Source organism: Ochlerotatus camptorhynchus, unplaced genomic scaffold, assembly GCF_037179485.1.
Source record: "Ochlerotatus camptorhynchus isolate MF236.1 unplaced genomic scaffold, CSIRO-AGI_Acam_v1.1 ptg000491l, whole genome shotgun sequence".
NCBI lineage: Eukaryota > Metazoa > Arthropoda > Insecta > Diptera > Culicidae > Ochlerotatus > Ochlerotatus camptorhynchus.
Window position 1 is genome coordinate 1,851,893 of NW_027040976.1, and position 18,546 is coordinate 1,870,438.

Below are 18,546 nucleotides of genomic sequence, written 5' to 3' on the forward strand. Positions count from 1 at the left end.
CGATGCAGCTTGTACACTAGACCATCATGCCAGACATTGTCGAACGAATTATCGAAATCCAACAATGTCATGGCAGATGTATCATTTGAAAACACCAGCAGACGGCTGAGTATCAACTTTTCCAATAGCTTCGAGATGGAGGACAAGAGGCTGATGGGGCGATAGCTTTTGGCACTGGTAGGATCTTTGCCCGGCTTGTGTATTGGAATCACTTTGGCTAACTTCCAGCATGCAGGGAAGTAGCCAAGCTCCAAACATTTGTTGAAGATAATGGTAAGATGGTTGAAGAAGACAATACTCAAGTTTTTCAACTCGAGGTTGACTACACCATCCATACCCGCAGCCTTCATGTTTTTAGTGCTTCTAATAGCTGCTATCACCTCATCAGCCGATATTCTACTATCATCATACACTACTACGGGGGTGTCAGCGACTCTAGATATTGCCTCCAGTACGGCAGGCCCATTGGGACTCACCATGGTTTGGCCAAGATTATGTGAAATCACAAAATGTTGGCCAAGAGCATTGGCCTTTTCAACTGGGGTTATGAGTAGGGATGGGTCCAAGTTCTGGTCAACAGAGGAAAGCGGAGGGATTGGTCTCGACTTATTTTTCAAAATTTTGGTCATCTTCCGGTGGTTTTGCACAATTTGGGAGAGAGCGAATCTTGTTGGCAAAATCGTTATTTCGGAGTTCCACCATCCTGGCCTGGATAACTTTGGTTAGCCTATTGACATTGGTCTTCAAGTGGGGCAGCCCAGAACGCTGCAACTGCCTACGAATGGTGTTATGAAGCCTGATAAGATCTTTGGTTGGACTGTCAAGGTTCAGAGTATGACTCACCTGTCTGGATGCTGCTACGTGTTGCTCCCTGGCACGGGATATCGCCTCTTCGATGGTTTGCAGACACTGAACGACTTCTTCGAACGACTCCGGTAGGACGTCGAAATCGATTGCTGTGTCCACACAGCGCTGATACTGCTGCCAGTTGACACGATGGTAATTTCGCCGGGAAACTTGAAACCTATTGGCCGAGGAACCTACTTCGGCCACCACCGGATAGTGGTCCGAGCTCAGTTCCTGATATGCGATAGGTTGAGAGATGTTATCGTCAATGTTGCTGATGAAGATGTCGATGGTGGCATGAGTTCCGGATCGACTCAACCGGACACAGGATGTTATAGTAGGCTTCCTGCAGATCGTTGTATAATATTGTGCCATTCTGGTTTCGCAAACTTTTGCCCCAGACTCGATGCTTGGCGTTCAGATCGCCAGCGATGACGAAATTTTGCCGCCGACGTGTTAGCTTGATGATGTCTCTTCGGAGGTCTGCGGCCGAGCCGTCCCTAATGTTGGTTTGCTTGGGGCAGTAGACCGCGATGATGGTGATTGGACCAAGCGATGTGCTCACCACAACTCCGATGGCTTCGATAATTTTCAGCTGGAAGCTTGGTAGTAGCCGGCAGCTGAAGTTCCGTCTCGCAGCGATGACCACTCCTCCTCCCCCGGAGCTGGTGCGGTCAAGCCTTACGAGCCGAAAGTCGGGAAGGAAGACGTTCAGCTCGGGCTTCAAGTGAGTCTCGGTGATGACGGCTATATCGATGTGCCTCTTAAGGAGCAAGCATTCCAATTTAGGATCTTGATGGCTTCACGGTCCATACTTAGTGACAATGGACAGGGCAGCATGTAGCTGTTCAGATCGAGTCTTGCATGTGCGCATGATGATGATGACCTCGGCCACGAGCGTCACAAGTTCCTCCGAGGTGAACGGAGAATCGTTGACAGATTCACCTGAGACAGCACCTGCGTATGGTAAACCAGGGGCGGTGGATGAACCTGGAACTGGCTGGGCCGCAGCAGCAGTGAGACGATGCTGCACTGTACGACTGTTGGGAACCATTTGGACACTCGCATGATTGGCTTATTGGTTGTTGAACGGAAGTGGGGATAGGTTCGGAACATGTCGACGGGGCTGGAGAGCTAGCGAAAGATGATTACGGAGTCAACCGAGCTGGTGGTTGATTGTGGCCTTCCGACGGATATTAATGAACTCCACTCGCTTGGAGGCTTGGTGGTTTACACCGCAATTGACACACAATGGCTCGATGTCATCGACTTGCTCACAGGACGCAGTTGAGTGAGTTCCAGTACACTTGCCGCAGTTTGTGGTAAAATCACGACGGCAGCTCTGTGTTATATCTTCTTCAGGTTCATGCAGAACGATGTGCAACCGCACCTGAGAAAATTTCCCGCAGGTTTTTATTGATGGGGCGGGGCAGAAAGTATCTTTTGTGCAGAATATGTAAAAAAGGTTGGACTTTGAATGTTAATCTAAATGCATATATAGAGGTACCAGATATGTTTTACAGTCAGTTGTTGGTAAATCACCAACAAAATAAAATGTATGCCTTTGTTTAAGCAAAATGTTTCTCAAATTTAAAAGTTTTGGCTCTAAGGTAAGCGGGTAAAAAATTAAAGGAATTTAACTTTTGTTTTTACTTATAATTGTAGTTTGCTTCTAATTTATTTCCCGGAATAAAGTGATGAGTCCATGGTGTTGCTGAGGTAGTGTTTTGCATGCATAACTTTTCCAAGTTCCTCATTTCTTCATTGTGGTAGGTGGTTACGCCATGATCCAACCTAATCCGCTGTCTTGCTCCTGCTTGCTGTAGGACCAAGAGCCACGCCGTCCGAAGCGGTAATGAGCAGAGCGATGTACAACCAAATGGTACTCGATTATGACGACTGGGTTAGGGAAAATCGTTAATTTCATGAAAACAGGGATAAAATTATCATTTGTACATTTTTCAAATGTTTTTTGTGGAAAATTGAATAAAAATCTTTATTTCAGCAGATTTGTAATGCAATATCCTATCGATTGGCGTATTTGGATGTTATTTTCATCTATAAATGACAAAGTAACAAGCGTTCAAAACCGAACACTATTTCACCACACATATTTTTTGATTTGCACCCCAGTATAGTCCCCCAGTATACCGACTGGCTACGTCAAAATAAATGATATGATAAACTACAATCAAAGGGAAGAAAATGTACGTGGAACGAATATTATTCATGTCAGTTTTGCGGACGTGGAAATTATCGTCAGTTTCGTCGGTGCAAGATTTGAATGGCCACAACAGCTCGATCATAAGTGTTGTGATGCGAAATGAGGAGTTCAGTGGCCGTAGAGCGACCATTTTTGCTTACTGAGCAAAATTTCATTAATTTAATCTCTGCACGGTACGTTGAAACCGTTTGCCAAAACGAATCTTGTTGCCTACGCAACCCATTTATCCAACATTCCAGAGATTGCTCGCAAGAGCGCAGAATATTTCTCGGCTTCCAACAAAGCAAGTATCACGTCAACACATTCCTACCCAATCTTTTTTTGACCTGACATCTGTTGGATATCTGTGTGATTACAGCTGATCTGGCAATAACGGAGTAGAATCCGCGGGCGGTCAATCATGCTCATGCTTATGCTCATGTTGGATGAAATGGGTTCAAGGGCTTCAAAATTTTAAGTAAATTCTCCCTCAGGTAGAGTTTATGGTCATATGATCGAAAAGGTGTCATAAAATTCGGGATGGTAAACTATGCGGTAAATTTTAGTTGAAGTTGCTAGAGATTCCCAGGCATCAATTACGTTGAAAATTCATAACTCATGAACCAAGCATTGCAGAAAAAACGTTGCGTAGATTTTTTGATAAGAAAAATTTATCTCAGCGATCCATAAAAAAAAAATGTTATCTGAAGAATATTTTCCACGAAAATTTTCACGGTGGAGGAAAATCGGGAAAAGCCATTGTCAAGGAAATGACAAATTTTCTAATGATTTTTTTTTAATGATTTAATACTTCTTATCTTTTACTGATGAAAAATTAGCCTTATACCGGCTTATACTAAGTGCATTCTAGCCAATTTGAGGACCAAAAACAGTTTTTTTTTTAATTTGCATCCTTAAAAAATATACTAATTTCGAATAATTATGGAGACGCACGGTGCTGCTTGGAAAACTCCATCATAAGAAAAGCCTTGATAACTTTCTTATCGATCATGACCAACGTACCTAACAGGAATTCACTTTCTGATAGAATTTACCAGTGTTTCAAATAAAAAAAATAATATTATTTTAAAATGGATTCCATGGATATTCAGGAATAATTTCTGATAGATATCTGATCTTTTGATCAGGTTTTCTCTATTGTATCATCGAAAAAATGTAATTTCAAAATAATTTTTTTTTATTTAAATCACTGGTAAATTCTATCAGAAAGTTAATTCCAGTTAAATACGTTGGTCATGATAGATCAGAAAGTGTTCCATGGATATTCAGGAATAATTTCTGATAGATATCTGATCATTTGATCAGGTTTTCTCTAATGTATCATCGAGAAAATGCAATTTTTAATATAATATTATTTTTTTATTCAAATCACTGGTAAATTCTATCAGAAAGTGAATTCCTGTTAGGTTCGTTGGTCATGATCGATAAGAAAGTTATCAAGGCTTTTTTTATGATGGAGTTTTTCAAGCAGCACCGTGCGTCTCCATATATATTCATGAAATTAACAGTTTTGTTCGAAATTAGTATATTTTTAAAGGATGCAAATTAAAAAAAAACTGTTTTTGGTCCTCAAATTGGCTAGAATGCACTTAAGTATAAGGTTTTTGATATGAAATCGGGCTGAAATTTTTCGAGAAATCCAATTCCGTGCCCAGAATTCATATATAAAACGATTTAAAAAGTTTAGCATAAGCATTTAAGTGAAAATAAGAGGTACGTTAAAAATGAATGACATATTCGTAAAGTACGCATTTGGTACGTCACATTTCCGTAGAAATCTGGTCGATCAACTCGGTCATTGCTGAAATCGTATGTCTATCCACGGGACACGGGTTTTCCGGGAAGCTTTAAGGTACGTTCAAAATCCTTGAAGGTACGCTATGGTACGCTATTGGTACATTCCGAAACACGTATCAACTTTGAAATTCGTTAAGTTTGTCCCACTGGATAGATTGACGTATATCTCTTACCGGTATTGAGTTAAGACGAAAAACTACCGGCCCGAAATCAGCTTCTCTGATTATTAAAAAAAAATGAACCAAGTATCGTAAAACAAAACATTTTTAATAAAATTATAAGGATGTTATCTCAACAATCAATAGAAACATAAATTGAGAAATAATTTATATGAAAATAGCGCGATGGGTGGTGCCGTTCATCCACCTTTCTTGGTTGACCTACATCCTATTGTTCTGATTTTTTGTATGTGATTAAGGTCAACCATAATCTTGTCACCTACAGAAAATCAGCTCAATTGCTTGGAAAACAGTCGAAAAATTTCGGTAAGTGGACTGTACTACCCACCACGCTATTCGAAAGTTTCCTGTACGGATTTTTTTTCGATCATATAATAATAGACTCTACCTGTATGAAAAATGTCATCACATTCTGAGACCCTTTAGCCCAAAACCCATATTGAAAAACTTAAAATCAAAATTTTCAATCTCACTATTAGAGGGGACGTTGTTATGCGGGTGGTCGACTTCCTTTGCCCTTAATCATCGGTATGAAAACTTTAAAAGAAGCGCATCAGCACAAACATAAACTTCTCTGACGACATCACACCTCTAAAATGTCTTAATCTTTAAGCGCACGAAAATGACATTTCCATCAACTGTGGGGCATTTTATACATCACTAATCTAACTATACTAGTGTATCAACGGCAGCGCATGAACAAACTTTAAATATTCAAACATTCGTCCGAAAGGAGTTTGATATTGAACAGACACTTGTTTTCGAGGAATCGGATTTTTTACCGACTCCACAGCCCTGCTTAGAATGTTTAGTATTCCTTGAATCATATTGTTGCAAAGGTTTCGATTGTTGTTCGAAACACTGAATAAGCATCTGGATGGATAGAACGGAAGATTACATCAGCTTATACCATTGTAACGATATAAATTATGACTTCTTTTGAATTGAATGTCCGTCTTGGAGGCATTCCAGAATAGCCGTCCTCACTACTAAGGGGCCGAAAAAAAATTCCAATCCTCGTCCAGCTCGTTAAAATTCATTCCCAGCGGTGATAAATGGTGTCCTCAACCGCCTTGTTGCCTAATTCTTACGCCACTACCGCACACTGGGGCAGCATTCCGCAGTGGGAAATTTATAGCATTACTGCCTTAATTTTTCTTTTTCAAAACTTTGACTTTTGCCCACCCTAAAAAACTAGGGTTCGGCTGTCGCATCTAGATTCTAGCTACTTTTTCCCCGCTTATTTTTCCCTCGGACGATTTATTTAATTATATCACGTTTCGTTTGGTTCCGCTACTACTAACTTAACCACCCAAAAAAGTAAGCCAGGAACCTAAATAAAACCCAGCAGACCGACAAAAACCGCCATGAAAACAAGTATTTTTCTGTGCTATTTCACAGACATACTTTTAATTCTTCTCCACCCCGCTCCTCGCGGGAAGAGACTGCCTCTGGCTGCTGCCGCGGGAGCGGAAGAGGCGCTTTGTTCGAGCGCTCGCTGGCTTGTCAGCAAATGAGCGAAAATATAAATTTTCATGGAAAAAATACTTCTTCCCTTCCGAGCAGTTGACCAAGGCCAAAGGACTAATGACGTCATCCAAGTTTGTCTTCCCTTACCCCTTGTTCAAGTTCAAACTGATGCAACGATTTGGAGAATGGAGCTTTGTTCAAGTTCTTATCAGCATGGAGCCAGTTAGGATAAAAACCGACCAGACTAATAGACGGATGGAAGAAGGATTGGTCCAAAAAGTAGATTCATGTGCATATTTTGATTAGGGCATGTTTGTTTGTGTGTGTATGTGGGTTTGAGGGGATGTTCGGCTATCAAACACGCAATGCTTTAGAAGTGATGAGCCTGGCCAGATGATGAATAGAAAGCAAACAAAAAAGGTGGTTTTCCAAAGTCAAACATGGAAAAAGGAAGAGGTTAGATTCGGTTTCAACTGCATGATGGAATCGGTTTTCTGTTTCTCATCGGAAACGTATTTGCATAAAAATCCTATAGGTTTTCAACTGGATAATTTTAGGGTAGAGCGTGTGTGTCGTCATGGTCCGTTTCGGACACGATGGCTTGTTTGGTTCTTTTGTGTCTTGTCGTATTGTGATGTTTTGCTAGCAAAGTATTTGCAATAATGGATATGCTGTGTTCATGTGTCAGGATGTGCTTGTGCACTAAAGAGCATAAAAAGCCGACAAAATTGAAACGTGTTAGATTTGCATAAGATTTAGGATGTTACCGGATTATATTGTTTGACTTTATTTCAGGCAAGCTCTACAACAAAGGTTTGTGTTACCTTCTGTATATCACCCTAAGGAGCCTATCATAACATTGTTTTAAAATATTCTGATTACGATCAATATTTTAGCAAGGTTATAATCTACGAATAGATTCAAGGTACTTACCTTTCCATGAAGCTTTATTGTTAAATAACGAAGCTAAATAATTCTAATCTCTACCAGGTCTTCATCCGAGGACGGTTACTATATTTTCGATGCAAATATTAAACTAATTGTTTTGAGTGACTAATAGGATCCTTACTGGAGTTGCAATCCATCACCCTCACAATTATCATATGACTCATCTAAATAACACTTGTTGCATTCAAAGCAATGTGATTGTCATGTTGCCTCAATAAGCAGTGATGGCATGGTAAATTGAAAGCAGATTGCTGAATTTTCATATTTGCGCCCCCGACCACGTTAAATTCAAGCATTTTTTTTTCACATGTATAGTAGACTGATGCAAAATTTGAAATTTTCCCTCCACAGTGCTCAAACGGTTCCAAATTGGGCCCTATTAGCCTCCCAAAATTTGAACTCATTTAGTGAGAAACTGACTTGGCACAATCCATTTGAAGTTTATATGGGAATTACTATGGAGAAACCATAATTTAGGTTCATATCTATCTCAAAATTCACCGGTTCACTCTACTTTTGAAAATGATAGCTGAGCTTATTGAAAATTTTCTCATCTACAACTTTGCTCAAGACCACTTTTCGATCAAATGTAAGGAATAAAAATGATTCAAGTCACTGATGTCTTATGATCATGCTCAATCAACTGCTAAGCAGGCAACATTGGCGCGTAGAATAGAGGACAAAAATCATGGCTACTATGTCACACTGCAAAATACAGTGTTGCCCTCAATACAGTTGCTTAATCTTGCCATAAAATTATCAATCTCTTAAACAATTAATAACTATTTAATTTGACGTTTGGCTGAAAAACAATTTTCTGCAAAGTTGTAGCTGATAAAAATTCCTATAAGAATAATAATAGAATTTGTTAACAGTACAATATGTAAAAAGGCTAGAAGACAATGAACAAAAAGTTTCATTTTCCCATGGTTTTCTTCTTCTTCTTCTTCGCATTTCAAGCTTATTGCTTATCGCATATTAGCTTATTGCGTGCTCTCAACTTAGTGTTCTAGATGTACTTCCACAGTTATTATTATTATTATTATCTCTACTTAGGAGATTTTCAGACACTTCCACAGTTATTAATTGAGAGCTTTCGATGCCTGTACCATTTTTGCATTAGTATAATTGTGTGGCAAGTCCAACCATACTTTTATGCCCAGGGACCGGACCGGGAAATTGAACCCAGCCACCTCCAGAATGGTCTTGCTTTGTAGCTGCGCCTTTACCGACTGAGCTTAGGGAGGCCTCCATTTCCCATAGTAATTTCCGTATAAACTTCAAATGGTTTGTGCCTAGTCAGTTTCTTATCAAATGAGTTTAAACTTTCGAAGGCTAATCAGGACCCGACTTGGAACCGTTTGAACACTGTGGAGCGTCAGTCTAATGTATACACTAATCCAGTCCGTATGTTACTGGGTTTTTGAATTCCGGAACTGTTTAAATATCTGTGCAAAATTCAAAAATTTAAAAATTCTTCATTTTGATTTGTTATGTGGTTTACAATTGCTAATACAGGGCTAGAAGTTATCCAGAAGAGATCTTCATCTTTGGTGAATTTTTTGATTTTGTGTTGTACATGTTGTGTTTTACTGTGTAATGTTTTTCAATTTTCTTCTTGTGAAGCATGTTGTTTGAATGTTTAATTTCTTATTCTACCTACTTAACCTAACTTAACCCTACAGCCTACAGCAATCTCTGAACCTTGCGATGGAGTCAGCTCTCCGTAACTCCAGTGTCTGAAGACCAGCCAGGCGGTGGACCTCAGAATTTCTAGTCCGCGGGGGACTGTTAAGGATCATCCTAAGGATATTGTTTTGGAGCCTTTGGAGTTTGAGGTGATGGCATTTGGCCCAACTCTCCCAGATTGGCATCCCGTATTCTACTAAGGGAAGGATGATTTGTTTGTAGATAGCAAGCCTATTTTTCAGGGACAGTGTAGACCTCCTGTTGATGAGGGGATACAACGATCTTATCAAGATGTTGCGCTTGGTTCTGGTTTTGTCAACGAGCTCCCTGAAAAGAAGCTTGCTGTCTAGTGTTAGCCCGAGGTACACGACCTCTTTGGACCATTCCACCACTGAGCCGTTCAAGCAGATCTTATTATCCTCAGACGGAACAAGTCTGGGAGATTTTGAGTGTCGAAAGATGATGGCCTGGGTCTTTGCCGCGTTAATATGGATCTTCCAGCTGTTGAAATATTCAGACATGACGTCCAGGCCTCTCTGAAGTTTGGCAGACAGAACTCCGATGACCCTACCCTTGTAGACGATGGATGTGTCATCTGCGCACAGAGACAACGAACCACCGTCAGGGGGAGCCGGCATATCGGAGGTGAACAGGTTGAATAGAATGGGGCCAAGGGTGCTTCCTTGTGGAACCCCGGCACCGATGTTGAAAGCATCCGAGGTGATGATATTCAGAGAGACTCGGAACGTCCTGTCCGATAGGTAGTTGTTTATTATCTTCACTAGGAAGATTGGAAGACCGTACTGCTGCCATTTGAACACCAGGCCATCATGCCAGACATTGTCGACCGCTTTTTCAACGTCCAACAACGCCATGGCAGATGTTTCCGAAACAGACTTGTTCCGTCTGAGAATGTTTGTCACTCGAGTCAGCTGGTTGACGGTCGAACGACCTTTCCGAAAACCAAACTGTTCCTCGAGTAAGAAGTTGTTTTGTTGGGCAGATGTTAGGAGCCGGTGGTAGACTGCTCTTTCGAACAATTTTGATAAACCCTGAGAGCAGGCTGATTGATCGATAACTTGAAGGAGAGGACGGATCCTTCCCAGGTTTCCGGTTGGGTATGACTTTAGCTGACTTCCAACATGAGGGGAAGTAGCCAAGTCTGAGACACTGATTAAAAATCAGTGTCAGATGGTTGTAGAATCTGGAACTCAAGTGTTTGAGTTCTAGATTCAGGATGTTGTCGAAACCTGGGGCCTTCATGTTTTTAGATGTTTTGATAAAGGCCAACAGTTCGTCAGCCGTAATCTCGGATTCCTCTGGAAAACTGTTAGGAATCTGATGAAGATTGGTTGCATTTTCAGCAACCTCAGATTCATGAGGGCTGACGATATTTTGTCCGAGATTATGGGAGCTGACGAAGTGTTTACCTATCGTGGCAGCCTTCTCTTCAGTAGCCTTCTTCAGTCGCTGGGACGATCCAGTGGGGTCAGTGGTGGAATGGGTCTTGGCTTATTTTTAAGGATTTTCGTTAGTTTCCAGAAGGGCTTTGCACAATCTGGGAGAGAGCGGATCCTGTTAGCAAAGTCCTGGTTTCTGAGGTCCACCATCCTGGCTTGGATGGTTTTTGTTAGGCGATTACAGTGGGTCTTAAGTACAGGTAGACCAGAGCGTTGGTACTGCACGGAAACAAATCCGATTCCATTTTCATGAATAAAAAATCATGAAATGGAAAAACTTGCCATCCCATGAAATCGTAACAATGATTCATGATTTCGGGATGGAAATTCATGATTTCATAATGCAGATGAATCAAGACCGCTAAAAGCGTTACACGTACTTGGCAAACCGTGTTCATAAACCGCACTACATAAGTATCTGTTATACGCCTTTTGCATTCCTCCTTATACAAGTACTGAGAGTCTTGTGGTCAAAGTATGGGTTTAGTGATCTCAGGGTTCTTGGTTCGATTCCAGTCTGCTGCTCTATTTTATTCTTTTTACATTTTTTGGTTAAAAGTTAAAGCCATGAATTTAGCTCATGATTCATGATTTTGGGAATGTTTGCTGCGTTACGCAAAAGTTGCTCATGATATCATGAATATTATTCATGGTGTATTTTCATAACATGAAAATACGATGTGTTCATGAAATCATGAGTCATTTTTCTAATTTCGGAGATCGGATTTTTTCCCGTGTGCCTTCGGATGGTGTTATGGAGTCTTATAAGGTCTTTAGTAGATCTGTCAAGGTACAGAGTATTGCTCACCTGTCTGGATACTGGCACGTGTTGTTCCCTGACCCGGGATATCGCCTCCTCGCTGGAGATGCAGACACCGGTCAACGTCTTCGGGCGTCTCCGGAAGGACACCGTAGTCGACAGTCGAGTCGACACAGTGTTGGAACTGATCCCAGCTGACACGATGCTAGTTGCGTCGGGAAGCTTTGAATCGGTTGACGGATGAGCCCACTTTGGCCGCCACCGGATAGTGGTCCGAACTCAGCTCCTAATGGGTCAAAGGTTGCGAGATTTTGTCTCCCATGTTGCTGATGAAGATGTTGATGATGGAGTGCACGCCGGACCGACTCAGCCGGGTGGGAGTGTCCGGCGCCAGGATAGTGTAGTGAGCCTCTTGCAGGTCGTCGTTCAGGATGGTGCCGTTTTGATTCCACCCTTGGTTGCCCCAAGCTTGAAGTGTGGCGTTCAGGTCACCAGGGACGATGAATTTTGTACGGCGTCGTGTTATCTTGGCAATATCCCTCCGCAGGTCTGCCGCGGATCCATCTCTGGCGTTTGCTTGCTTTGGGCAGTAGGCCGCAATGATGGTGACGGGGCCGACGGGTGTGAAGACTTCTACTCCCAATGCTTCAACTTCAGCTGGAAACTGGGTAACAGCCGGCAGCAGATGTGGTTCCTGGTAGCGATGGCCACTTCACCCCCTCCTGAGCTTGTCCGATCCAGCGTCATGAGCCGGAATCCAGGAATAAATACGTTCATCTCCGGTTTCATGTGAGTTTCGGTGATGGTAGCGATGTAAATGCTATGTTCGTTGAGGAAGTCAATGAACTCGATAATTTGCTCTTGAGCGAGCAAGCGTTCCAGTTTGATAAGCTCACGGTCCATAACTGAGTATGAAGGTAGCCACAGCTTGGAGCTGGTCGGATTTGTTTTTGATGGTGTTGGCAATGTTGTGCATCTTGAGGAAGATGATCATTAGTTCCGCTGTGGTGAACCAAGAACCATCGTTGATTTCGGGCTGCGGTAGGGACGGTCCATCCTGACGCCAGTTTAGCCCAGGGGCTGTGGGGAGATCGTGCGGCTGTGGAGCAGCAGTCGTCTGTTGACCTGAGTTTGCAGGGGCTCCGGAAGTTTGAGCTTGAGTAGCAGTAGTAGTGGAACGAACAGCAGCCAATCTTTGATTGAGTGGCAGCGGTGGCAGCACTGGAATCGGTCGTCGTGGAACCGGTGGGAAGTTCTGATCATTCATTTCCGGCACCTTCTTGGTTTCTCGTCGATGCTTTCTTCCGGATCTCGATGTACTCGGCGCGATTCGGGCAGGCCTTGCTTGTAGCTTTGTGAGCAGCACCGCATTTGGCGCAAATGGAATCGGCTTCATCGTGTCTGTCACAGGCGTCGGTTTTGTGTTGTTTGCGGCTGACCATATGGCAATTCTTCGTTCCATGCCCGAACAGCAGGCAGTTCGAGCATTGGGTGACTCCACGGCTGACCGGCTTGTACCGCTCCCACTTCACCACAATGTTGAACAGAACGTGGATGCCCTGGAGGTCCATCAAAGTTGTTGAGTTCTTCTCAAGGTGGACCAGGTATAGCTGGTCGCGGTACTTGACGGCCTTGTTGTGGCGGGCAATCTTGTGAATTTGGACCGGCTTTAGTCCATTAGCCACCGGCTCATCCAAGAGGACGCCTGTGTCCATGTCGTATAGTCCTCGCAGGACCACCTATAACGGCCTAACAGCCTCGATGTCGTGGGAGAAGTACTCCACCTGTGGTTGGTCCAGCATGGCCTGAATCGCGTTGTAATGGTTCAACGCAGGAACCATCAATTGGTATCCTTCGCTGCACAGCTGGATGCTGCACCGGACGCCCTTCGTGATGTAGAAGTTTATTTTTTCCCGCAGTCCGGGAGGGAAGCCTTTCAAGTAGAAGGGCAGCATTCTGTCTTTTTTCGGTGGTCCTGTTGTTACCGTCACCGGTTCTGCACCGTCCTTCAGAACGGAGAACCGATTGTTGTCGAGCAGCTTCTTCGCGGCTGTCGCACTGTCACTGTTGTCTTCAGGCCTAGACCGTTTCCCGGGATTGCCGGCACTCGCGCCACCGCGCGATTTTCTACCCATGGCTGGGTCAGCGAGAGCGTCACTATTCAACGCGAGAGAAAAAAAACGGAACAACGCAATCGAACGAACGAATAGAGCGAGAGAAGAAACGTTGACTGTACTGCTCAACAGTCTGGTAGCGAATGATAACAATGAGCTCGATGTGATGACAATGAGTCCGTAGTACACGCTTATTCTGGTCAACTCAAAATTGAGTCGAATGTACTCATCTCAGCGGCAATTATGGCTACTCAAAATTGAGTAGCCTTATGTTGATTCACTTTTGAGTAAACTACGTTCTCACGTAGACTGAGTCAAATCCACTCGCCGGTATTTCAGTTGCGGGGAGGGTTTTTATATTGGTTTTCATTCAAGGAAATGGAAATTGCCTGCTCCGGATTCATTCTACCGGAGCAAAAAACGGTTCAACACCGTTTCCCTAAGCAATTCGTACTTACCTGAAGGCATTCCAGCCGGTTTTGAGTAACATTTTCTATGAGCTTTCCGACATGACTGGCATTTTTTCCAAGTCCAGGATTTTGCTGACTGAGTGGTATTTACTCAGTTTGACATTTCTCGTTTACTCAATTTTTGACAACTCGATACATCGGACGAAAGTGAGTACGATCGACTCACCTGGTGAGTAAGCAGAAGTTAGCGTGTAGTAAAATGAGTCCGGTTGTGACCGGCGCTTTTATAGAAAAAAGGGCTTACAAAAAAAATGGCTGCCCGACCAGTGACGCTTTGGCAGGAATGAGGTACCGGATGGTGTACAGCAATGACACATAGCGTTCGATGATTGGCTGTTGATTTCGGGTTGATGATTGTGGTGGTCGTTCACACAACGACGGCAGACTCTCGTTCGCTGCAGCGAACAGGGTTTTCCTAATGATCATGAAATTTTCCAGTTTTCGGAACATTTCTGAAATTAGCGAAATTTTCCATACTTTCCTAGAATTCCTGGAAGTTCTTGCAACTTCCTGAAATTAATGTAACTGCTTTAAATTTATTCGATCTTCCCTATGCTATTTGCAGATCCTGCTCATATAGATGGATCCCGTCTTCTGCAAAATTGTTCAGATGAGCAAGACCTATTTTATGGTAAAGAGTTCAACTCATAATTTACTCACCAGGTGGCGCTGGTGATACATTGATTTTGCATTGTTTTCCCTAACATAACATCTTCACTAGATAGAAGGTTTCCGTCTTGAGGATAATTGTTCAGATGGACAAGACTTATCCTAATACCCCGGACAGACTATGGCTTATATCATGTAATATAGGCTGTCTTGCAATGAGCACTCATACATAGGATTTCCAGTGAAAAGTAGATGTATGAGTGCTCATTGCAAGACAGCCTATATTACATGATATTAGCCATAGTCTGTACGGGGTATAAGGTTAATAGTTTAGTTCAAAGTTCACTCACAAGGCGACGCTAGTGTGACATTCATTTTGAAATGTTTGCCCTCAGATGGACTAGATAGAAGGCTTCTATCTTCAGAAAAGTTTTTGAGGTGGACATGACCTATTCTGGGGAAAATGTTCAGCACATAATTCATTCGCCAGCTGCCCTTTTTAATCGATTATCCTAACTTTTCACCTTGAATAGATAGAAGGCTCCCGTCTTGGGCAAAGTTGTTCAATTAGACTAGACCTATTCTATGGTAAACAGTTTAGATCAGAATTTACTCATCACTTCGCACTGTTTCTTCTCGTTGATTCGATTTTTTTTGGTTCCACTTGAGAGCTTGCATAGATAGAAGTTTTCTATTTCGGCAAAGGTTTTAAGATGAACTAAAACAATTATATGGTAAAACTTTTACCGAACCGTTCTGCAATTCAAAAACCTAGTAAAACTTTACTGACTGTACTGATGTGCGATAGACGCATTATATAAATTTTTATTTTCGGCTAGACAGAATTTTTTTTTCATTTTTTCTCATGTAGCAAAAACCAAATTAAAAAGAAAACTACATAGTTTGAAAAGTTATCCCCCTTTCCTCGCAACATGGAGTAACTTTTGATCGCTCTCAACGCTACTAAATTGATCGTAAAAAGAACTAAATTCAAATGCTTGCAATTTAAATCATGTTCTTTATCATCCCAAAATCCAACCTTTATTGGAATATTAGGTACTCCAGAGACCAGAGAGCAGCTTCCGTTGGAAATGTTAGTTTTGCAACCAAAAATTACCATCGTCCTGCTATTAGCTTAGACTGTGGTTTCCGGATTGCCTGCTAGTAAGCTGCATAGCAAATCCAAATCCGACCAGCAGGTCCACCCGGAGTCCTATGCATTGAAGGTGTTGCTCTGCTTCTAATAGGATCCCTTCTCTATCCAGACAGCACACATCCATACAAACTTGACTCAAGGCTATACTTAGTAGCTAAGTCTGTTTGCTCACGTCTGCTGATTTGCTGCGAGCTACACTGAATGGAACACGTTCCGTCTGTGAGCCATCTATCTGTTGGAGCTAACGACCGGCAAAAAGGCAAGAAACTAATATTTCGTCTGTGTCGGTCGGATCGGAACTGGTTAAGCTTATTTTTCTCACCGCATACCACCCGTGCCTTACCTGGGGAGCAATCAGCTAGGAACAAGTTACATCAGCAGCAGCAACAGACTTCCCCAATTTAAGCGGGATGAGACAGACGTCACCATTCCAGGGCGAAGAGTAACAGCTAGACGAGATGAATGACCACCAGGTTCTATATTGTCTGTGGCGTCCAATGCTTCCCTGTTGCAGGTTCATTTTGAGTGGCCAACGGATAGCCAACATACCATACATTTACCAGTTGCGAGGTGAGCCTGGAATAGCACTTGGTCCCCATCGACACCGTAACTTGCAACACCGGCTCTGACGCACCACACACACATATTGAAGGGATGCGCGGGAGGTGAAGGGAAAGTGAACAAACATGACCACCACACATGCTGCTGTCGTAAATACACCTACCGCTGCGCGCCGCTGATTTTGTGCTCCGTTCGGAAAGCTCCGGGAGGTCTTGGTCCTTTGGAAGAGCAATGTGAAAACGACGGAAAAATCAATACGAGATTTAGTGTTTATGGGGTTTGTTTTTCGGCTGCTTAAGGGAATTATAAATTGGATTATTCTTCTCGCCCTGTGTCAGAGCTTCGGTGCAAGACTGTCTACGTTGGGCTCAGCGTGGGCCGGAACCAGAACAGCTCGGCTGACTATTTGTTCCGGTACATTTTCTCAGGAAATCTTTTTCGACGAGAGATTGTGAGGATGGGAATTAAAGTGAAGATTCAGGAAAATTTGGGAGAAATCTCCCATTTTTGTAAATAAGAAGAGATAATATTAACTTTTCTGTAATCTGCTGCAAAAAAGATGCAGACTTCTTTCTTTAGCGGAAATACCTGTGTCATAAGCAACCCTGTGGCAAACCAGGGTTGTCAAAAGTGAAAATGTTATACAATATAGGCCCAAGAATGCTACCCTAAGGAACTCCAGCTCTAACAGGTAGTCGTTAAGATTTGGAATTTTGATAATTTATCTGCAGAGTTCTGTTTGTTCAAAAATTCTGAACGAAAAGAGCAACTCCAGTTGAGCAGCCTTCAGACTTGTTTGAACGAATCAAATTGTTAACTCTTAAAAGTTGATAAGTAGTTGAATGCCCATGGCGAAATCCAAACTGCTCATCTGCAAAAATTGAGTTCGTATTGATGCGAAGCAATAAGTTTACTTATTGAAGAAAGCAAACTTATTGAATTTTTATCCCACTTCAAAATTGGAACAACTTTTGCTATTTTCCATTTACCAGGAAAGTATGCCAAATGGAAACATATGTTACATAATTTTATCAAGAAAGACAAGGTACTCTCTGGGAGTTTTTTGATGAGAATATAGAGTTGATTTTGATAATTAACCATTTTGTCAAGCTTCTACATTTTCCATCACTGCTGTTGTTTGAAACTACGCAATTGTTCACTCCGTTAATTGTTCACAGAGGACAGTGCAGTGGAAAACTTGTCTGGTACCTCTATACATGCATTTAGATTAACATTCGAAGTCCCTCCCTTTTTACATATTCTGCACAAAAAATACATCCAAAGTCCCTCCATTTTTACATATTCTGCACAGCATACTTTGTGTAGAAAAGGAGAGACTTCGGAAGTTGATCGAAATGCATATATAGAGGAACCAGAAATTTCCCCACGTGTTGCAACCTGATTCGTTGCAATCACGTATCAGCAGCCACCATATAAGATTGGCGTCGTCGAGCCGATCCTCATTCTTGTGCTATTGTGATTATATAAACGTTGGATAATCCTTACTTCTAGGAAGTAACATTAGTGATTATTGAGAAATTTGAAGTTGTCTGGCAATGTCTAAACATATGAGTGCACAGTATATGCATAGAGGTAACTCTTAGACTAGAAGGTCCCGAAGAAACGTGCTCAACTTTTTGGCTCAGCTCTGGTACTCTCTTCGGTCCCAAGCTAATCGATGCACCCTTCGAAACATAAGAAAATCCACAAACCCCTCATTTTATCTGTCAAACTCTCATAGCGAATCAAAACAAACATAGTGTAGTACTAGAATTTCAACTAGAATGGGGTACGTTTATAGATTAACTTGGGACCAATAGGCTAGTCAAGTAGTGAGCCAATTGAAAATCGTAAGTTTCCACCGGTTGGTATAAGCGCGATTCCCGAAAGCGTGCAAAGGATAAAGCGGCGGAAAATCATCCCAAGAGATCAAGGACCGTTGCTTAACGAGTTCGGTATCATCGGGCCAACATGAAAGCGGCCAAACGTATTGCTTCACCTACTATCGACTGGGATGCTGGAGAAGGGCCTTCAACTCGAGGTAGGAAATCTGAACTATTATTATACAGGAAACGGCAATGACAACAATTACTGGTAGAGTAAGCACAGTGACGACATTTTCTCAGCCTGTTTTGGTGTTAATTTACACATATTTCGAGAAGTAATGAAGCACTGTGCTTTACATGTGGCTTTGAATATTGATTTATTTTCCGATACAAGATGCATTTTATTCAAGTTTTCGTTCAGGAATTGAGAGTAATCA

At 42.3% G+C, this 18,546-nt stretch overlaps 1 long non-coding RNA gene across 1 annotated transcript in view; it reads left to right on the top strand.

Moving 5' to 3' along the window:
- LOC135712531 (uncharacterized) overlaps positions 1 to 18,546 on the top strand; it is a 583,229-nt gene that overhangs the window by 79,109 nt on the left and 485,574 nt on the right. The gene's annotated exons all lie outside the window — the stretch shown is intronic.